The 23223-nt window shown below is 42.4% G+C and overlaps 1 protein-coding gene across 19 annotated transcripts in view; it reads left to right on the top strand.

Annotated features, from left to right (window-relative positions):
• PTCHD4 (patched domain containing 4) overlaps window positions 1–23223 on the top strand; it is a 265479-nt gene that overhangs the window by 25493 nt on the left and 216763 nt on the right. For 15 of the 19 annotated variants that reach the window (XM_045008863.1, XM_045008853.1, XM_045008851.1 and 12 more), the window contains one exon: window positions 7707–7771. The exons of the other annotated variants lie outside the window; for them this stretch is intronic. The gene's annotated coding sequence lies outside the window, so the exon portion shown is untranslated. The remainder of the gene's footprint in view (window positions 1–7706; window positions 7772–23223) is intronic. 19 annotated transcript variants of the gene reach the window in all.

Raw genomic sequence — 23223 nt, 5'->3', positions numbered from 1 at the left:
AAACCTTAATTAAACACTGCTTTAATGCAGCTGTACTTGTAAACCTAACTTAAATAAGTACTGTTCTGAAGTGTCCTGAACAGAGCTGGTTGGTATGTTTTCGCTTTTTGCTTTTTTTTTTTTTTTTTTTAAAGCCAATTTCTTGAAACTGAAACTGTTTGTGGAAAACTGTTCCTTACTCTCTCTCTCTCTCTCTCTCTCTCTTTTTTATATATATATATATATATATATATATATATATATATATATATATATGGAGGGGTGAGGGGTAGGAGAAGCTTCCCGATTGTTGAAACATCCTGTTTTAACATTTTCAAAATTACTTTTTGTTTGTAAGTTTTATACATTTACACTAAAAATACCCCAAAGACTTAAAAAAAATTGAAATCAAAACAAAATGTTTTGACTGAGCTGAACACCACAAAAATTAGGATTTTTTACTTAATGGAAAATGTTTGTGATATCACTTTTACATCCCTATTCAGAACTGGAAATTTTTTCACTATCTTTACAATGTTATAGGGATGGGAAAACTGTTTCCCACTTAGCTCTAGCACTGAAGCATGTGCAGTTTTATGCAGCCCATTATAAGTTTATGTGGCTGTCAGATAATGGACATGCTACACACGTCCAGAGCAGCACATCGGTGGAGGCGGATGCTGATTTTGAGGGGCCCTTAGCAGTTGCATTGGAATTTCTAAGTCCGTATTCTGTGGCCACCTAGATGCAATTCCTCCAGAGATGCAGTTTGTGTCTATCCTAAACCTCAAGTATCAGAGGGGTAGCTGTGTTAGTCTGGATCTGTAAAAGCAGCAAAAGTCTTGTGGCACCTTATAGACTAACAGTCGTTTTGGAGCATGAGCTTTCGTGATGAATATCCACTTCGTCGGATGCATGTAGTGGAAATTTCCAGGGGCAGGTATATATATGCAAGCAAGAAGCAGGCTAGAGATAACGAGGTTAGTTCAATCAGGGAGGATGAGGCCCTCTTCTAGCAGCTGAGGTGTGAAAACCAAGAGAGGAGAAACTGGTTTTGTAGTTGGCAAGCCATTCACAGTCTTTGTTTAATCCTGAGCTGATGGTGTCAAATTTGCAGATGAACTGAAGCTCAGCAGTTTCTCTTTGAAGTCTGGTCCTAAAGTTTTTTTGCTACAGGATGGCCACCTTAAGATCTGCTATTGAGTGGCCAGGGAGGCTGAAGTGTTCTCCTACAGGTTTTTGTATATTGCCATTCCTAATATCTGATTTGTGTCCATTTATTCTTTTCTGTAGAGACTGTCCAGTTTGGCCGATGTACATAGCAGAGGGGCATTGCTGGCATATGATGGCGTATATTACATTGGTGGACGTGCAGATGAATGAACCGGTGATGGTGTGGCTGATCTGGTTAGGTCCTGTGATGGTGTCGCTGGTGTAGATATGTGGGCAGAGTTGGCATCGAGGTTTGTTGCATGGTTTGGTTCCTGAGTTAGAGTTACTATGGTGCAGTGTGCAGTTACTGGTGAGAATATGCTTCAGGTTGGCAGGTTGTCTGTGGGCGAGGACTGGCCTGCCACCCAAGGCCTGTGAAAGTGTGGGATCATTGTCCAGGATGGGTTGTAGATCCCTGATGATGCGTTGGAGGGGTTTTAGCTGGGGACTGTATGTGATGGCCAGTGGAGTCCTGTTGGTTTCTTTCTTGGGTTTGTCTTGCAGTAGGAGGCTTCTGGGTACACGTCTGGCTCTATTGAGTTTCTGATGAACAAGGTAGAACTGGAATTACTTTTCACTTTCAATTGTAATTTCAATTAACCTCAATTGAATTAATTGCTTGTGGTATTAATAAACTCTGCTTTTTTTTCCTAATTCACAGCTGGACTCATGGAGTCTCATTCTCCTCTCATTTACACTGGTGTGTAACTCCATTGACTTCAGTGGAACTACTCCTGGTTTCAACCTGTGTTAATGAGAGAACCAGGTGTTTTTATTAATGGTATTTCAAAACACAGCTGGTATCTTGCATGACCCACTAGGTATTGTCTTGCCTGTCTCTGGGTCCTGTTGATGGACTTTTGAGGTTTCCATTTGAATCCTTTGAGCTGGCCATATGGCCCAAATAGAAACGTGTAGTGTATTGTACTAAACTTCCCAATAGTAACCAGTGAACTGCAGCAATAAACTTAATTTAATCTAGTTTTATTTCTAAGAAAGCTTTAGTTTAACTGTGTCTGGGTGAAATACTGTGGCAGTTCTAGCATAGATTGTTGATAGGTATTTTATTGTAATAGCAGCATACCAGCTAGCAGGACACTCCTCTAATTTAAAGAAATTTGGGCATTAACAAAAGCAAGTTAGGAGCCAAGATTGGGAAACAACACTGCAAAGGACATGACCCCCCTGCTTTGTTTTACTCTCACCTTCACAGCTTTGCTATAGAAAGAAGTATGACCCCACTGATTTGGGATCCAATTCAAAATCGCCCTTCTTGGTATTTGAAACAAACCATGAGTTTGCCCCACTCACCCTCGTAGGCCCTTCTATATTCTGTTGCCTGCCTGCCAGCCTCCCCTCCTCTCTCAGCTTTCTCTGTGCTTGTCTACCCATCACTGAAATTATTCATCTGAGAGCTGCCTTTGTTATACCAATATAATAAAAACCAGCAGGATCTTATTAAGAGGGATAAGGCAAAGATGCCACATTTATTGTAAATATAATAATAAAGCAAAAGATAAAAGCAAACAACGTTGTTTAACTACTTATTCCTATCACTACTTATTCCTTATATTATATATATATAATTCTCATTCACACAATCATTCATTCAGGTTCTGTATAGGTGTTATAGTTACCAGCCTAGACATTGCTCATGCCAAGTTACTGGCCAGGTATCTTGGTCATGAGGATGGAGCCGAGTCTGTGTCAGATGCACCTGATGCTCCTGGAGGTTGGCAGCAGAACCAGTGACTCAAAATGCTCAGTCTTTAGAGCTCATTCTTATAGGAATTAATTCCTCTGTTAGTCTATGGGAACCGTTTCATCCTGCTGTTGCTGGCTTAATCAGCAGATGGCACATTCCTGGTGGCTCCACGCTGTTTAAAGTGGCACATTCCTTCCAGGTGTTTGGGGTGGATCCCAGTTTACCCTCAGGGGGGTTGTCTGGTGGTCCACTTCACACATTCTTCGGCTGATGGATCCTTTCAAGGCTGGCACCTCCCTAACCATTCACGTACATCAAACATTCATCAACATACATTCCATATTTTAACCATATTTTAATTTACTGTCTCCATCACTTTTGGGGTGTGTGTTAATTCCTATGAGATTCCCGGCCCTGTAATTACAGAGGGTGGGGTTCTGTTTGTTTACATTATATCAATTAAGCTTAAGGCTAGCATAGTGTTTACTTCAAGAACAAAGTCAATTAACTTGTTTGTAAGTTTTACATAGTAATAGAGTATCTTTCACAGGACAGATACAATCAGTGTTTTCTGCAGACAGGAGCCCACAAGCCCCAACAGAAGAACTAAAAGACCTCTGCACTTGGTGAAACTGGGGGGTTCACTGTCACTTGGGGGAATCACTGTTAGTACCCTCTTCCAGCCATCTGGTACAGCCTCCCCGTATCTCTCTGCCTCACTGACTTACATTCACTTCTCAAATAGCTGCTGACAACAATCTCTTGTCCCTTGCCGAAAACACTGCATTGTTTCCATCCCCTCAACTGTGATTTCTCTCCATAGTATTAATTAGATCTTTTTGGTCTTTTGGGATACAGTTCTTATAAAGAGGTGACACAATCGGAAGCAGCTTTGTATTGGGAACTGCAGATTGATGGTAAAAAATTTGGAGTTTGCTTCTGCAAAATCACAGTTGCATTTCAGAGGAAAGGGCATAGATTCTTTCTCTCAATTGAAGATGGCAAAGAACTGAATACACCAAGGTATTGCTTTGAATGCAATTATCTCTTTGTACAGCTTCAGCGCATACCCATAGGGGAACTTGTACAGCAGGGAGAAAAAGTAAAGAAACACTATTATACTGCAGAGTGAGGTTTTTTCACTTTTGATCCAAAAGGCGGTAATCATTCAATCCTTTTCTTTTTTGTATTACAGTAGCATCTGGATTCCCTATACCAGGTTGGGAACCCATTGTGCTAGGTGCTGTACAACAAGAGCATAGATCCTTCATCTGAATAGATGAGAGACAAAGTGACTTGCTCAAGGTCACATAGACATTCAGTAGTAAAGTCAGGCCCAGAACTCAGGTCTCCTAGATTCCAGTCTAGTGCATGGACCACTAGACGGCATTGTGCTGCTGGTCAAAGAAAGCATCACTAGATGGAAGGTGAACGGATTCAAAGAAGGGGGCAAGGGAGCATCTGCTCTAAGAAGTTATTAAAAAGAGAGCCTGGAAGAAGCCCCATCCTCCCAATATGCAACACACCACTTCCTGGTCAGGTTAGTTAGTGCCACATAATAAGGCCTATATTTCCAAACATGGCATTCACCAGACACTGCCTGTACAATGTTACCAGAAGTCCCATGACAGATACAGTTTGGACAGAGAATTCTGGCACATGGCATTTTTTTCTGATACACGGTGAAAGGGTAATGAGCTAAGGAAGGTGCTAAGACTTCATATAAGAGGCTAGAAGCTGACAGATTTTTAATACTGGTTGATAGAACTCTTGATGAATTATTTTCACCTGACTAGTGTGAAACAGCGAGAAGGAGCAGAAACACAGGGAAGGAGGCAGGGAAGAAGCAAAGAAGCCCCAGTAGTGTGATCATGGCGGGGCGGGGGGGGCTGTCAGAGAGCAGGCTGAAAGAGGCTAAGAACTGTGAGCCAAGAAACTGTCCCCTGTATGATTCCTGCTGTGTTCAGGGACACAGGCATTTGTACATTCTTTGTTAATAAACAGGACTGCATCAAAGAGACACCTGACTCCATCACTGATTTCACCTTCTGACAGAAATAACCCACTAGATCCCCCCAATTGGCTAACTACTGGGGTCATTCCTGTCACTTTTAAGGTCAATGGAAGTTGGATGGTGCCATATATGTGATCAAGTTAAACAACGTAGTACTAACAATATATTTATTCATAAGGGCTGTTTAAAACGAATGCCTACCAATGTTCATTAGCAGTGAAGTGTTGTTAATTTGATTAGACTCCTGGCCTAGATAGGTTTGCAAAGGCATTATGTGCCATGGTGTTTGATTTTTAAATCCTAATGCAATTTCTCTAATGACAGAGCACTTTAGATGAGATGTTTCAAGTCAATGCTTTTTTTATATATAAATATTAAGTAGACATTTGCCCTTTGAGCATAATTTTAAGGAGCGGGGAAATGGAGAAGGTGGGACATCTGTATTGCCTTGGGATATAGAAAGAACAGCAGGAAAATAATTTTGTAATTTTTCCTCTAGCCTCATTATTTAGATATTTTAAAGCTTTTGGAGAAGAGACTGATACCCTAAATGCTTTCATTAAACTTGGGTTTCGGTTAATGCTCTGTTTAGTTTTTTACTCTTTAATTCAAAATGGTTTTCAATAAATATTTCAGTGCTTAAATATGGTTAACATGGAAACTCAAGTCTGAAATTAGAAAATAGCTTATGTTGCATTCCCTTTACCAGAAGGCCGAGGAGGAATGGAAAACATATGCTGTGTACTGATTAATTATAAATCATTGCGCTATATGCAAGATGATAGCGCCCCGGAAAAGGTGCCCTGCTCAGTTGGAATATAGTGCCTCACCACAAGAAGTCTTACTTACAGATCACTGCTCTAGCATTACTATTTTTAGTTACATATAAAAATCCAAAATCTTTTTCTTTTCTTTTTTTAAAACACTGCTTGTGTTTATTGATTGGGGCCAACAATTTCAAATATAGGAGATTAGAGTTAATCACCCAAATAAATGGCTTGAGTTTGCAAAAGTCCCGAGCACTCAGAAGCTCCCATTGGCGTTAATGGTTGTTGCTGGGTGCTCAGCACATTTGAAAATCAGGTGGTTTATTTGGGAGACTAAAAGACAGTTTTTCAAAGACACAAATGGCAGTGAGGTGCCTAGGCCCAAATCCTCCAAGTATTTAGGTGCCTAGCTCCCATTCAAATCAATTGGAGTTAGGCACCTAAATACCTTTGCGGATCTGGACCCTAGTTTCCATTGATTTTCAGTAGGAGTTATGAGTACATTTTTTCAAATTGCCTAGCGTGAGTTAGGGTAAAACGTTCAGTCCTATCTGATTTTTCTCCTAAGCCCCTAACTCAGTCTAGGCAATTTGAAAAAATTTACCCTCGGTGCCAAAACTGCCATTTATACGTTTTTGAAAATCCCTCTCTAAATAAAAATAAGGTTTTGATTAACGTGAATTTAACAAATGTTTAGCGTTTGGATGGGAGGTCTTCAACTGTATATATAACTTGAAATTCAATCCACAGCAAATGAAACTGGGATTCATCGATACAAAAAAAAAGTTGCTACTGTCTACTTACATGAATAAAAACCAGTTCCATCCTGACAGCACGAATATAGCTACACACAGTAGCACCCTGTTTCTCCTAATGTACAAGACTGAGAGCAGAACCTCAGCCAGTTACATCTGTTTAATTCTGCTAATTTCAGTAGAGTGCATAGGTGTAAGCGACAATAGAAATTGGCTGTTTATTATACAAGAATGAGGGTATTCCTGGCACTAGAGTAATCACTGGATTAATCCTTCCCGTGTTACACTCCCTGCCTACTGTAGTAATGCATTAGTTTATCATTTCACCCAATGGAAAGGAAAGGCTCTGCATATTTCCATTAGGTCACCCTCCTCTGATAGCTACTTGCTGTATATCAGTAGACACTCAAGAATTTAAAATAAAAAAATATATATAAAAATTATGCGGACATGAAAGTAAAATTCTAAAACTGCCTTGAAATTTAGCAAGACAGGAGTGGCGAGGCACCTGTTCTGGAAGGAGGGTTGTTCTCAGTGGTATCCCAGCTCATCGAGTGACAGTCTCGAGGGGAGTCTCTGTGACCGAACCCATCACAATGTTGTACAAACCCAGGACAGAAAGACAGTCCCTGCCCCAAGGGGCTTACAATCGAAGTATGAGACAACAGATGGAAATGGACAGACCAGCAAAGGAGTTAGTTTTCTGACAGCAACAATAACTAAACTGCACTGCATAGATACCATGTGCAGGAAGCAGTCTCTGCTTAATTCTGGCTACCACTCTAATTTTAGCAGGAAATTTTGTTTGACCCAAAATTTAAAGATATTCCAGATTTACTTTAAAGTCAAAGGAAAAAGATTGAAACTAAAGGCTCCCCCACATTACATCCAAACACCTGCCTCCCTGGCCCAAAATGTCTAGAGTATCTTTCTTTCTTCCATGCTGCCACCAGCTATGTCTGCCAATTATTGGTCTCCATAATCTTCTGCTGACACGAAAAGTCTAGTTAGTGCTCTCTGACACACAGACTCATTGCCAAGCACCCTCTCAGCACACAAGCCTAAGCTCATTCCCCAGAAAAACAGTGCCCTAAAAGAGAGAATGTAACAGGGTGTGCTTGTCCTTTAATACAGGCTAGAAGGCCTGGTTTCAAGCCACAATAGGTAGAATTCTGGCGGCTGTGGTTCCTGGCGCTGAGGGGAGTTGCAGGCTCTACAGCATGGTACGCTGGGAAGGGAAGGGCTGCATCCAAGAGGTTTCCTTCTCTTGCTAGGTGCAGCGATGTTGAAGTAGTGGGAGCTTTGGAAGGAACTGCGTGGAAAAGAAAAAGCAGGAAGGGTAAGTCTGGTTTTGAGGCTGTTTTATGAAGGCTCCTAGGTAGTGGAGAGTCCTGGGAGGAAGAAGGGTAAGGAAGGATACAGGGCTTGGTGACTGGACTGGGCGCTTCTTCTCTTATTTCTTTTGGAATTTAGCCTGGATGGGAGAAAGTTTGGGTTTAGCTGCCCTATTAAACTCTCCTATTGGAAGGAAAATGAGGCAATGGCTGCATCTGCATAGCAGCTCCTTACAGGTGCCAATATTATCCCCCGCCTTCCCACAATAAATCTGGCAGGCATGGGCACTTTCTCCCATCTTAACAATGTGTTAGTCTGTTACTAAAACAACTGTCACCTCGCCAGGAGCTTTTGTCTTAGTTCAAGCACAACAAAAGCCAGTTTGATTCTTTTTCTTTCATTCTCATAGTGGTGGGGGCGGGGGGAGGAGAAGTGGGAGTTGATTTGTTTTCCGAGCTTCTTTACCTGATCAGATGAACTCTTGATGCCTTTCACTCATTTTGAACAATACAACCCGGGTTCAGGTCTCATTGCACCTCAAATCATCTAGTTAAATATATATTTGTATATTCCAGCTAAATTTCAGATTGTATCCACTACTGTTAAGAATGATATTAGGTGATCTACTCTCTCGTAGGGGTAGCGGTGGGTACGTGACTTGCATTACCAAGAGCTAGATGGGCCTTGCTTTTCCTTGATCTACTCAGCATTTTTGAGGTGGGGGACAGGGAGAGAGAATGAGAATCTTGATAGATACATGTTCAGGGGAAAACAGCTGCAAATTTAAAGCAATTTCTCTGTGGTTTTTAATAGAATTTGTGTCATTGTCAATGTAGCTATACAATGATTATCCAGCCCTCTCTTGCTGTTTGGAGTAACAACTGTTCCATAAAACAGATTGCATTATTTTATTTTACTTTTTGTATTTCAAACACTGATCCCATAAATTCTTTCAGCGTCGTTCTCTATGTGTCTGTCTGTGACTGCTTTGGTTACCTATCAAACTAAAATATGAGAAGAATATTTTTTTGCTGAGCTAAAAATTACTGTATTTGAGAGTCTGAAACCTGAAAGGGACCTCTTCTATAAATCGGCTTCACCAGTACAGTACAATACAACAGAAGCAGTACTGCTTCTGACTGCAACTGCAAGAAGTATGGACTGAGATTGGTGAGCCATTATGATTTTACATAATAAAAAGTGTGCCTATACGGGAAAAATATTAGCTAGTAAAAGTAGGCAGTGGGGGAAGGCAGGTGTGTGTTTGTGTGTGGAAAGCTTTATTTATTTAGTTTTTTAAGACAAAAGTCCAATGAAATGAGCGATATAGAAAAGACAAACCTCAGCTTTATGTCCCCTCAGATTTCAATCAGACGTTTTTATGAAAGGGCAGAGTTTGTTCTCAGACTAGCCTACTGCAGAAGATGTATAAAATCTGTAATGAGGCATGGTAGAGTGCTCTGAGCACAGATCAAGCACTCATGAGTTCTAATCTTGGCTCTGACACTGACTTCCTCTGTCTCCTGGTGCAAGTCACTTAGGCTCATATTGCCAAAAGTGGTCTCTAATTCTGCACCTCTTAATGTTTCTTGGGGGTATTCAGTCTGAGATAGGTAGGGGCCTGACGTTCAGAGGAAAGCCCCAACCACTTAATATGAGCTACAGGTCCTCTGCTTCTCCGAAAATCAGGCCACAAATCCAACACTTTTGAATATTGGCTAGTTATGGGTACCTCCATTTTGAGAGTGGCTTGACATGCTAAGCCTTGAGATCTCAAAAATCAGGCTCCATGTTCCTCAAAAGGTGGTCTGTCTCAAATCTGTGCATGCACATTGTACGTACACCAAAATTGACAGTTCCTCCCTTCAGTCTAGAGCCGTCAACCCATGAACTAGCGACATTTAGCAGCAAAGCCCAGCAAGGTGGTCACATATTGTGCAGACACCGTGGGAACAAGATGACAGAGAAAAACAAAGGGTAGCAGAGCCCTGGCTTCCCTTCTGTATATAGGGTAGTGCTGTGATCCTGTTGAAGCTCCCTTTGCATTCATAGACTGATACATTTTAAGGCCCAAAGGGACCAATATGATCACCTAGTCTGACCTCTTGCATAACACAGGCCGTAGAATTGCACCAGATGGTTCTTGTGTCAAGCCCATCATGGTGTCTGGTTGAACTAGAGTGTATCCTTTAAAAAGACCTTTAATCTTGATTTAACGATGTGAAATGATGGAGAATTCACCACACCCTTAGATAAATTTGTTCCAGTGCCTAATTAACCTCACTGTTAATATATAAAATGCACCCTATTTCTAGTAAGAATGTATCTAATTCTTCCAACCATCAAATCTTGTTATGCCTCATCTGTTAGGCTAAAGTGTTCTTTACAGGGAGAAAGGATGGGATCCACAAAAGTAGTGAAGTGCCTAAATCCAAGACTTAAACACCTAAGCCCATTTTTGGCTCCACTATGATCCACCAAACCCTGTAGATGCCTAAACATGATCCATGAATCAGGGAAAGACGGGCATTTGGCCACCTAAATCATGTACGGGGCCCAATAAGATAGGTATGCTCAGAGGTTACCTACCAGGTCAGATCCTCTTCAAAATCCACCACCACTACCTCTTCCTTCCCCCAATTTATAGCCCAACAGATAGAGCACTTGCCCTGGATGGGAGAGATGCAGGTTCAATTTTCACATTCTCTGCCAGAGGGGGAGAAAGGATTCAAATAGGGGTCTCCCACCTCTCAAAGTGCCCTAGCTCCTGAGTTATGCGCTATTCTGATGGGGGGCTCCCTCGGTCTCTCCTGTTGAAGCTGATCCACTGTGGATAAATAATGAGAGTCCCCTTGCTTCAATCACTGGATCTGGGGTCTCCCATATCCTAGGTGAGTGCTCTAACTACCAGGCTGAAAGTTATAAGCTACGCACCTTGTTTTCCTCCCTCTCTCTGTTCTCCTCCAGCTGTTTTGCATCGAGTGAGGCAGGCGTCTAACTCATTCCTGCAAGAAACACCTTAGATACCTAAACCATCTGAGTCCAGGCACCAGGAATCCATTTGTAGATCACTGAACAGAGACAGATGCCTCCCTGCAGCCTGGATTTAGGAGCCTATCTCTGAGAGAGGAGTGGGGCTTAACACATACCTCTCTGGTTGGCATCTCTCATCAGGTAGCTTAGGTGGGGAGCTGTCTAGCAAGTGGGCTTTTGTGAAATGGATTCTTAGGCACCTATCTTGGAATATTTATTGTATAGGAAGCCTTGGCATGTAATTTGGCTTGGTGGATTGCAGTGTCGTTCCTAGATTTTCTAGGTGTCTAAAAGTGAAGTGCCATGATGCTCAGCACTGCAACACCTGAATCCCTTTGTGGATCCCACCCAAAGCTCCTTCCTCTTTCAAAGGCTTCTTCCTATGTTTGTTGCTCCACTGGGGAAAAGGAAGCCGAACACACATCAAAGTGTTGTACAACCCTATATACTACAAGGAAAAAACATAGCATGAAAATGGAACTGAATAGTCCATTGAGGGGCAAAAGTAGAAAACACGGAGTGGCGAATAACATGAAAATATGGTGGGGAGTGGACAGAAGAGGGAAGGAGAAACTTGGATAAAGAAAAGGTAGAAGAGAATAGAAAGCAACAGATAATGGAAAGCAAAAAATTGGCCACGCTTTCTACTACCAAGTGAAATGAGACTTGGGACAGAAAGAAGTAAGTGTTCACGGATCTTGCTCCTTCCAGGAAATGATGTTGCCTTGGGATATTCTGTCCCTTAATAGTGCTGTCATCTAAATCTATCTCCTTTTACATAAAGAAAAATGGAGTCCAGAAACACTGCAGCCCGTTCTGGTGTCAACATCTAAACAATGCGTTGAGAACTTGGAGAGGGAGCAAAAAAAAATTTGAGGGCTAGAAAAAATGCCGTACAATGAGAGACTTAGGACTTGTCTACATGGCAGCACATTGCAGTCTACAAGGGTGTGAGTTCTAGAGTGTGACACATTATATTGCTCTACACTTCACACCTCTGTAGGTCACACTATGACACCATGTAGGCAAGCCCTTAAGGAGCTCAATCTGTGCAATCTTTTTGACAAACTAGAAGGATTACAGTATGTAAGTACCTTCATGGGGATCAAATACTGGATACTTATAGGCTCTTTAATCCAGAGAAAGGGCTTAGCAAGACCCAATGATGGCTGGAAGAAGAAGCCGGACAAATTCAGATTAGTTAAAAATTCATGCCTTGTTTCTGTGTGGATGATTAACCATTGGAATAAACTACCCAGGGAAGTGGTGGATTCTCCGTTTCTTTATGCCTTCAAATTAAAACTGGTTGTCTTTCTGGAAATTATGCTTTAGCCAAACACAAGTTGTTGGGCTCGCTACAAGGGTTACTAGGTGAGATTTTAATCACATGTGCTAGACGGGATGTCAGACTAGATGGTCCTTCAGCTATGAATTCAATGTAATGACCTGAAATAGAAGCAAAAAAATATCAAGTGAACAACCGAGCAGCAAAACAACACCACAAAACAGGAACAATTTGTGACACCCAAGAGGCAACTTCCCCTTTTAAGCTACTGTAATTAGACTTGCTGAAAACTAACATCAGCTCCACCTAGAGAACAACCTCTCTCCCAGAATGAGAGGCTGAAGAATGAAGCAGAAGAGCAGGTTGGAAAAAGCCACCTGTCCTATGCAGTTTCCAACTAGTCACAGTTTCAAGCTGGTGGGGAGATACTATGGAAAATATCCCCTCTTGAGTGGCATTTTGGCTGATGACAGAAATGGAAATGTATGCAAAAAAGGAAATAAGTTATCCATGGTATCTTTAAACCTTTGAAAGTATGTGCTGGCTCAAGATCCACTAGGGAGAGCTAGAGGGTAACTTGTTGCTCTTAGGGAGTAGAGCTGAGCAACTAATTGTGATGTTTTGGTTTTGGTGTTTGTTTTGGTTTGGGAACCAAACTGGAAAATCCCACTGCTCCAAATTTGGTTAGTTTCATAGTGAAACTGAATTTTTTCAAAGAAAACAAAAAAAATTTAGAAATAACAATTCATTTTAGATTAAAAATACACCCCAAATGAAATTTTTTGTTCCATTTTTAGGTCTTTCACCTTTATTAGGTACCTAAATCCAAGACTTAAACACCTAAGCCCAATTTTGGCTCCACTGTTATCCACCAAATCCTGTACATGCTTAAATGTGTTGGGTTTGGTGCTGCTTTGAGCAGGGGGTTGGACTAGATGACCTCCTCAGGTCTCTTCCAACCCTAATCGCCTATGATTCTATTAAATAAGTGTAGTTAAATTTTCAAAAGTCAAAATGGTTTGTTTCATAATGGTTGAAATGAACCATTTTGGATTAAATAAAAACAAAACTTCTTTTTGTTTCTTGGCCAAAAGTATTGGCTGAATTTGACTTGAATTTGTGAATGGTTTCCTTATCCTGAAAAAAATGCGTTTTGAGCAAATATTACTATGTGACAAAAAATTGTTGCCCACTTCCAACGGGGAGTTTAGTTGCATAATTAAGGAGAAGTGTTTGTGGAGAGAGAGAAGGTCTTCTAAATTCCTCATCCCATAATTCACAAAGCTTAGTGTTTCAGCTCTATGTGTTTAAGTGTGTAAGTGTAATAAAGCTGATCATCTTTTAATTAGTAAAGTTTTGGGTCACTTTTTCTTCCCCCAACCTACTCTCTAAGAAATATCTTTGTCCATAGGCCTCTGAAATGTAAATTTTACTAGCAGTAAAAGTTATAAAATCCAAGAGCCTTTAATAGGTACATCATTAAATAATGGTTGCTTTAAAACAAACTGTTCATGTTTCTCTAATGAGCCTTGCTTTCTGCACGTTGGACATAAGTGTCTCATCAGGGATTGAATCCTGTATCAAATTTGGGGGCTACAATGAGCTAGTCAAAACTAATATATTTTTAAGCCCATTGGGGATTTGAGTATTTAGACGCTACATAAAGCTCGTGTGATGATTGTGATAATGTGAAACAAACGTACTGAGATTCAAAACCCCATTTATAGCTTTCATAAGGGAGCACCAATGTGAGCCAGGAAATTACAGGCTCATCACTGCCAGCAAATGCAAACTACTAGATGTCCTGGCAGACAATTTCATTGCCTTCTTCATGGTTCTAACAGTCCCTCATTTTCCTGAGGACAGAGGTCACGTGCTGTGACATTCCCCAGGGTGCAATCTGGACTGTTGTATCCCCTGAGCTCTCCAGACTGGGACACCTTTGCTGGTGAACAGCAAACCCCTCTAGGCTCTGCTCACTCATAGCCACCAGCATGTAAAGTCACTCCCAGCTGAGTACATGAATGCTATGCCCAGCCATCCATGAATTATGTATAGGGTGACACCCACATATCTCCAGACCCAGGCTTGCTGCCGCAGAAATGTACATCTTACACTGTTCAGTACCCTCCTGAACAGTGTAAGCTCATAGATAGTCCGTCATTTCAGCAAAGGGAAATGATTGTGCATCAGGCTTGTTGACCTAAGTATCGATTCCCAAGCACTTCAACCGAAGCACACTGGTTTAGATTAAACAATAAAACAAGTTTATTAACCAGAGAAAGATTTTAAGTGATTACAAGTATAGATGCATATCTCAGGATGGCTTACAAAAGAAATAAAAGGATAAACATGCAAGCTAACTCCGAAACTTTACCAAGGCTAATAGGTTTAAAAGCAAGAAAAGAGTTTTTCTCACCAAGAGCCTACTATAGCCTGTACTGGCTTGAAAACCTCCAGTCCAGGAGCACTCCCAAGGTTCAGTGGTGCTTTTTTGAGGTAGAGGTCACTCTCTCCTAGTCTTATATCCCACTCCCCTCTTTGAGGATTACCCCCCACTGGGGTACAGACAAACAGTTTCCTGTGTACCTGAGATTTGAAGTGTTTCTGGAATGAATTCTTTGTTTATACCTTCCCCCTCCCGCTCACTGGTGAATAGCCAATCAAGCAGTAATGGATCTTTAGCACTGCTGGTATGCCATTTTTGTCTCTCGGAAATTGGTTTGTGGGTACTACCCAGAATTACAACATATTTCCGTAATAATCATATAGCAAAATCTCATCATTTTACATACAGTGTTGTTACACACATTTCAACAGAATAATAATATTCAGCAGCCTGAGTTTTCAAATGATACCTCACAAGGCATACTTTGTACAAAATATAACCTAACCGGATAAAAGTGGTGAACATGGGGTACAGTGTCACAGTAGAGTACCTAGCACAATGAGGCTACAGAGTGTTCCTATCAAAGAGTTCCAGTTATTGCAGTGGGGTGTTGCATTCTGCTACTCAACGATAAATCCAGCCGGATGCAGTGTTTTAAGAATGTCAAGTATCAGAGGGGTAGCCGTGTTAGTCTGTTTCTGTAGAAGCAGCAAAGAATCCTGTGGCACCTTATAGACTAACAGACGTTTTGCAGCATGAGCTTTCGTGGGTGAATACCCACTTCTTCGGATGCAAGACTTTGCAAAACGTCTGTTAGTCTATAAGGTGCCACAGGATTCTTTGCTGCTTGTTTTAAGAATGTTTGTCCAAAAACTTCTCATTCTCCTCAAGTTGTTCAGGTCTTAACATTCTTTCAGTGGGGAAATAATTCATGGTTGATTGAACTAGGTCATTGCTGTTCAAGTTTTCAGACCGACTGCTCAACTTTTCCAGCAATGTTTGCAAACTAGTGAATTCTGAATCATTGCACACTTTGCTCACATGCTCAGCCAGCTCTGAAGGCACTGCAAAAAGAAAAGTGTATGAGAACATTTGTTTTCATAAAACCTGCAAACTTTACTTCAGTGATCCTTGCAGCCTTTTTTGGCTTTCCACAAGCATTTTCAGAGTGCAGTCATTTCTTCATGAAAACCTTTGTGGAAAGAGAAGGTGTTGTGAATAATTGCATGAGTATTAATGCTGGAAGCGTTTGTGCATCCATCTTGAAAGCTCATTCTGAGGCTGTGAAAGTTTCATTCAAGGAGCAGAAATTATGTGTATTAAGTTACCAATCCTACATTATGAACAGCAAAGTATACAGAGTGAATGATTTAAAGCAATAGTTGCAGCAAATAGTTTGTGGGTGATTCATGGGCCAAAATGTATATTTACATAAGCAATTCACTGAATAGTGAATCAAGTTATGAAAATTAGTCTGTATCATTCCTCTTCATGAATTATCTAAATTCATTACTGTTGCTGGCACAGAGGGCTGAGGACAGCAACAGTGGGGGTTCGTTGCCCGGTGTGCACCGCACTAATTAACACACCAGGGTGGAGAAGCAAACCAGGTTTATTTGAGCCCAAAAAGGTGCCAGGGAGAAAAAGCATTCTCAAATCCTGCACACAGATACAAGCGGTTTTTCTCTCTTTATACATAACTTCAGCTAAGCATTCCCATCACCCCCACACTCCTCTTCTCCCCCCACCTTTCATTCCCATGCAGCAAATACACTTTGCAATAGCAATTACATTAAGCAGTTAAGTCATACTTGGCAAAAACCACTTTAGCTCGTTAGTAACTCTTCTGTGAACAGTTATCTTGTTTTATTTCTTTGATCTGTTATTCTGCCCCCCCTTAGCCAGGTGTAAGCAGGCCTCATCATTATCTCCTGGCAGTACCACGGTTGAGCTAGCTGTTGTACATTCCATTCTCGGTTACTGGCCTGCTAGGTTGATTAAAGTTCAAACATAAACATGGAAGCGCTTTGGTCAGACATGGAGTGACTTTAGTTCATTCAGGCCTACTACAGAAGGCTTTATTGACACTTATGGCTTTCCACCCTCCTGAGTTACCTAGGGTTATGCCTAGTGACACCAACATTACTGCAAATTGTTTGGCCACCCTTCATCCTCCCTCGGTGACTTTCTCCCATACTAACTGTTCAGTCCTTGAAGCTTCCCTTGAAGTCAGTGGGAGTTTTGAAAACTAAGATACTTGGCTTTACAAGTGGAGGGGTAATAAAAAATGTAGTGGAGCTATTTTTTGTAACACTTCCTTCGGTAGAGCCTAGAAGCAAATCAGGTCTCGACCCCGCTGTGCTAGGTACTGTACAAATATATAATAAATGTCAGTCCCTGCCCCTAAAACTGCCTTAAACATTTAAAAAAATAAGTGGCTTACTCGTGGTATTTGATAGTACAGTATAAAAGTGTGATTGGAATGTTGTAGGTAATAACTCCCTTGCGACTCTGGTATGTTTAAGTAATGCAGCCATTTTAAATTCATGCCTTTAAAAAACTCTCTATACCACATCACTGTACAGAGAGTGAGAAAGAGAACGCAGTTGGAATTTGTGGCTGTTTTGAGGAGTTAGCTGAGGAAAGGCTTATTATAGCAAGCCATTCTAAACAGCACATTTCAAGGTGATGTTACATAAAGTCCCACATGGAGTGTTTCTACATCGGCTAAAAACAGCAAGGGGTTGAGTTCAAACAAATACTAAATAACTGTATTTAACTAGAAAGCACAGTGTACTTGTGAGGGACTTGTATCCAACAGGACTTTATGAATTAGGGAACTGTTGTGTATTTGGTTGTCATGGTTTTTGGTTCCTATGGTGTCCTATGGGATAGCTCAGCCAGCTTCAGCCGGCTGGGTGAGTTCTCTGAGTCTGTAAATAAAATGGTGGTTTTGTTAGCTGTCTGCTGTCTGGCCTGAAGTGATTTCTTCCTAAACCGGCTGCCCCCAAGGATATAACAAGTGGCGACGAGGGTGGGATCCTGGTGCTGCTCCAGTAACAGAAGGAAGTAGAAGTCAAGGTACAAAACAAACAAATAAAAATACTGCTTGTTTGCACTGACTGTGAAAGTGAAACTAAAATCATGGCTACTCTGATCAGGCCACTGGAACCTTTTGATGAGAATATAGAGCAGTGGCATGTGTATACTGAGCGTTTTGAGCTTTTTGGTATTGCAAATGACATTACAGAAACAAAGAAGGTGCCAATATTCTTAAGTGTTGTAGGGGCTAAAACCTACTCCCTGCTACGCAGCTTACTACACCCTGTTAAGCCTGAGACTAAATCTTACAGTGACATTGTGGAAATCCTGGGGTCCCATTTCTCCCCAGAACCACTGGTAATTGCTGAAAGATATAGGTTCCACAAAAGAGACCAAAAGGAAGATGAAACAGTTGTACAATTTGTAGCCATTTTAAAAAAGCTAGCAGAACACTGTGAATTTAAAGAGATGTTAAATGATGCCCTGCGTGACAGGTTAGTGTGTGGCCTGTACAGTGAAGCTATACGGAAACGCCTACTGACAGAGGCTCAGCTTACCTTACAGAAGGCTGTTGATATTGCTGTCTCCATGGAACTGGCTACAAGGGAGGCGCAATACATCGGTGCATCCCCTAGGGTGCAAAAAGTGTCACAAGAACTGACCCACAAAACGGTGCAGAGTCAAGAATGTTACCGCTGTGGTAAGCCGGGTCACCAGGCATCGGAATGCTGGTGTAAGGACCTGGTGTGTCGACACTGTGGCAAAAAGGGACACATTGAGTGTGCCTGTAAACAAAAGAAAAGGAGGCCTGTGGTCTGGCCGACAAAAAGAGGAACCTTGCATACCCTAGAGCAGACCCAGGATGATCAAGGTGACACCTCAGCGCAAGAGAAAGTGCCACTGCATGTTTTGTCTTTGGCAGTGGGCTCACATGAATACTGGGTAACCCCGTTATTGGATGGCAAACGTATACGCATGGAACTGGACACCGGTGCAGCCGTCTCACTGATCTCCGAGACTGTGTATAAAGAAAAGCTACAGCATCTTCCGCTTAAGGCAACAAAAACTGTTCTGAAGACGTATACGGGAGAAGCTGTGCCTATGCTGGGCACTATTGATGTTAAGGTGGAGCTCAATGGACAGGTGGCTAAATTGCCACTGTTTGTGGTGAGAGGTAACTACCCAGCCTTAATGGGTAGGTCTTGGCTTGGGAAGATTCAACTGAACTGGGCAGAAGTGCACCGGATGACTAAAGAAGAAACCAGTCTAACCCCTATACTAAGGAAACATGCTGCTGTTTTTGAAGATGATTTGGGAAGTATGAAGGGAATCACTGTGACATTGAACATTAAACCTGACAGTCCACCAAATTATCTGAAAGCCCGAACTGTGCCATATGCCATCAGGCCAAAAGTTGAAGCAGACCTGGAGTGCCTGGTCACCAATGGAGTCCTAATACCAGTTACCCATAGCTCATGGGCCACTCCTATCATTCCAATAGTGAAGAAAGATGGCTCTCTCCGGATTTGCGGTGATTTTAAAGTCACTGTCAACCCAGTGTTGTGTGCAGAGCAATACCTGCTTCCAGTGATTTCCCTACACCCCCCCAAGTTTTGTGAGCTAGTTACATACCAATTTAGTGACTGTTTGGAAATCTGAATTTAAACTGAAACATTAATACACACTTTAAAAGCTTATACAGTATATGATAAAATACGTGTATCTGAAAAAGTATAATAGATTTGAAAAGTATGAACATAGACTAGCTTCCTTGCTTCCTTATACAGCTGTTTTTTATGATGTCAGTGCATTCATTTAGGTGATGTTGGCCAACCTAATAATTTCAAATGATGATTTGTAAGCAAAGTCTAAATGAGTTCTCCCTGACAGCTAGTGATGAGCTGGGGGCTAAGGCTTCAGGGCCAGATTATATTTACATTCACACCTAATCTACCTAGGTATCCAGCAAACAGAGCTGTGTTGTCCAAGTGATAGATTTTGGCTGGGGTTGGGTTACAAACCACTTGAATGTGGGGGGAAAGGGGGATGAAATGTTGTTCTTATTGTATGAGTAAAGGGCAGTAGAACTGTACTTAGCCTGTGATGATCTGAAGGCATCAAGAGAGAGGGTGGGGACCTGTCCCTCTCCACTGTTTAAAGACAGAGCTGATTAGGCTCCATAGTCTTTTGTTCTGTTAAGTGATCACTGCAGCTGAAATCACTGACAATCAGGTCTAAGTGCTTAGTCCTGTTGTGGGGACAGTGTTCCTGTGGGTACAGTGTTTTTGTGTAAGAGACAGCCCAGACTGCACTAGCAGCGAGGTTCCCGCACTGAGAGCTCAGCTGAAATCACTGAGAGCTGGTGGAACCTCAAGAGACCAACTCACAGAGGTCACAGTGGTAGGTGACAGCAGAAGGTGACTGTGCAGGGCCATTGGCAACAGAGCGGTGGAGTGAACGGTGGCACAACGAACAGCCGTGGCCAGAGTGAACTGTGCCTTTTTGTCCCCCACCTGGGAGGTGTACTCCAGGGCCGCCCAGAGGGGGGGGCAAAGGGGGCAATTTGCCCCGGGCCCCGGGCTCCGCAGGGGCCCCCAAGAGAAGAGCGGAGGCTCCCGCCTCCGCCCCTCTCCTGGAGCCTCAGCGCATCAAGCGCCGAGACTCCGGCCGAGCCCCTGAGCCCCGCCCCGCTGAGAGCCGCGTGGTCAGGGGGCGGGGCTGGGAGCTCCAACGGGGCCTGAGCCCCGCCCCGCTCAGAGCGGCGTGGGGAGGGGGCGGGGCAGCTGCCTCCGCTCGGCGTGGAGCTCCCAGCCCCGCCCCCTCAACACGCGGCTCTGAGCGGGACGGAGCTCAGGCCCCGCCGGAGACGCGCTCGGGTAAGAGGCTGAGGCTGGGGGCGGGGGAAGCAGGACCCGCCACCGCCGCCGCCGCCGCAGCGCAGCCCGGTCTTCGGCGGCGGGGGGCCCCTTCTGTTCCGGGACCCGCCGCCGAAGTGCCCCGAAGGCCCGCGGCGGGGACCCCCCCCCGCCACCGAATTACCGCCGAAGACCGGGCTGCGCTTCGGCGGCGGGTCCCGCTTCGGCGGTAACTCGGCGGCGGGGGGCTCCCGCCGCGGGTCTTCGGGGCACTTCGGCGGCGGGTCCCGGAACGGAAGGGCCCCCCGCCGCCGAAGACCCCGGGCCCCCGGAATCCTCTGGGCGGCCCTGGTGTACTCACGTGAAAGCACCTCTGAACTCTGAGTCTCCACTGACCAAGGAAAACACCGGTGAGTGGAATGCGGTGGAGGGAAAAGCGAGGGGCACGTTAAATAAACATTTGTTTGTTGGACTATATTTTAGTCACTTTGCTCCCGAATGCTAGATTTGTGACTGGGAATGGAAACTTATATAAATATGTTTCCCAGTAGGCCAAGTTTTTTAAAATGCAGTATTTGCCAAGGTTGTTATCTCACATTGTTGCTGTCTTGGGAGGTCATTATGTTGGGGAGTTTCTGTACTAAACATTTTTATTATAATTAATTTTTACATAAGAATGGTCATACTGGGTCAGACCCATGGTCCATATAGCCCAGTACCCTGTCTTACAACAGTGGTCAAGGCCAGGTGCTTCAGAGGGAATGAAAAGAACACGGAATCATCAAGTGATCCATCCCCTGTTGCCCATTCCCAGCTTCTGGCAAACAGGCTAGGGACACTTAGAGCATGGCGTTGCATCCCTCTCATCCTGGCTAATAGCCACAGATGGACCTGTTCTCCAGGAATTTATCTAGTTCTTTTTAAAATCCTGTTATAGTTTTGGTCTTCACAGCATCCCCTGGCAAAGAGTTCCCTGGGTTGACTTTATATTGTGTGAAGAAATACTTCCTTTTGTTTTTTTAAAACCTGCTGCCTATTAATTTCATTGGGTGACTGCTAGTTCTTGTGTTATTTGAAGGATTAAATAAAATTTCCTTATTCACTTTCTTCGCACCAGTCAAGATTTTGTAGACCTCTATCATATCCCCATTAGTCATCTCTTTTCTAAGCTGAAAATTCCCAGTCACTTTAATCTCTCCTCCTGTTTCATACTCCTCATCATTTTAGTTGCCCATCTCTGTACCTTTTCCAATTCCAATATATATTTTTTAGGATGGGTGACCAGATCTGCACACAGTATTCAAGGTGTGCACGTACCATGGATTTATATAGAGGCAATATGATATTTTCTGTCTTATTATCTATCCCTTTCTTAATGATTCCCAACATTGTTTGCTTTTGTGACTGTTGCTGCACATGGAGTGGATGTTTTCAGAGATCTATCCACAATGACTCCAAGATCTCTTCCTTGAGTGTTAACAGCTAATTCAGATGCCATCATAGTTGAGATTGTTTTCCAATGTGCATTACTTTGCATTTATCAACATTGAATTTAATTTGCCATTTTGTTGCCCAGTCACCCAGTTTACTTTACTTTATTCACTTTCTTCACACCAGTCAAGATTTTATAGACCTCTAGCATATCCCCCCTTAGTCGTCTCTTTTCTAAGCTGAAAATTCCCAGTCATTTTAATTTCTTCTCCTGTTTCATACCCCTAATAATTTTAGTTGCCCATCTCTGTACCTTTTGCATTTCTAGTATGTCTTTTTTGGGATGGGGTAACCTTGAATACTGCACACAGTATTCAAGGTGTACATGTGCCATGGATTTATACAGAGGCAATATGATATTTTCTGTCTTCTTATCTATCCCTTTCTTAAAAAAGCAAAGGTTTCAGAGTAGCAGCCGTGTTAGTCTGTATTGCAAAAAGAACATAAGCTTTCGTGGGCTACATCCGATGAAGTGGACTGTAGCCCACAAAAGCTTATGCTCAAATAAATTTGTTAGTCTCTAAGGTGTCACAAGTGCTCCTGTTCTTTTTAAAAAAGCAAACAGAATGTTGGGACTCACTGACTGCCGCTGCCCACTGAGTGGATGTTTTCAGAGAACTATCCACAATAACTGCAAGATCTTTCTTGAGTGTTAACAGCTAATTCAGACTCCTTCATTTTGTATGCATAGTTGAGATTGTTTTCCAATGTACATTACTTTGCATTTATCAACATTAAATTTCATCTGCCATTTTTGTTGCCCAGTCACCCAGTTTTATGAGATCCCTCTGTAATTCTTCACAGTCTGCCTGGGACTTAACTATCTTGAATAGTTTTGTATCATCTGCAAATTTTGTCACCTCACTGTTTACCCATTTTTCCAGATCATTTATGAATATGTTGAACAGTGCTGGTCCCAGTACCGACCCCTCAGGGATACCACTATTTATCTCTCTCCATTCTGAAAACTGATAGTTTATTCCTACCCTTTGTTTCCCATCTTTTAACCAGTTACTGATCCATGAGAGGACTTTCCTCTTACCCTATGATGGCTTACTTTTCAAAAGTCAATTTAAATACTTTTTTTTTAAATGTATATTTTTTTAGAAATCTACACCTGTTATGTGTTATAGTGTAACTTGCATTATTCTTATGTTAAATTTGCATAATCCTAAGAGAACATTTACTTTATTCATATCTCTTTTATATATCTCATTGGTTCTGACATCCCCCCCTGTAAATTCGAACACCCCCCCTAATTTCAATTCCTGGGGAAACCACTGCCCGCTTCCCCGCATCGATGACCTCTTCGCAGGCCTGGCTGGGGGACAAAAGTTCAGTAAGATTGATCTGAGTCAAGC

This window comes from Mauremys mutica, chromosome 3 (genome assembly GCF_020497125.1).
Source record: "Mauremys mutica isolate MM-2020 ecotype Southern chromosome 3, ASM2049712v1, whole genome shotgun sequence".
Lineage (NCBI taxonomy): Eukaryota > Metazoa > Chordata > Testudines > Geoemydidae > Mauremys > Mauremys mutica.
Note: the sequence above shows the minus strand (reverse complement) of the source record. Positions and strands in the feature narration are given on the sequence as shown.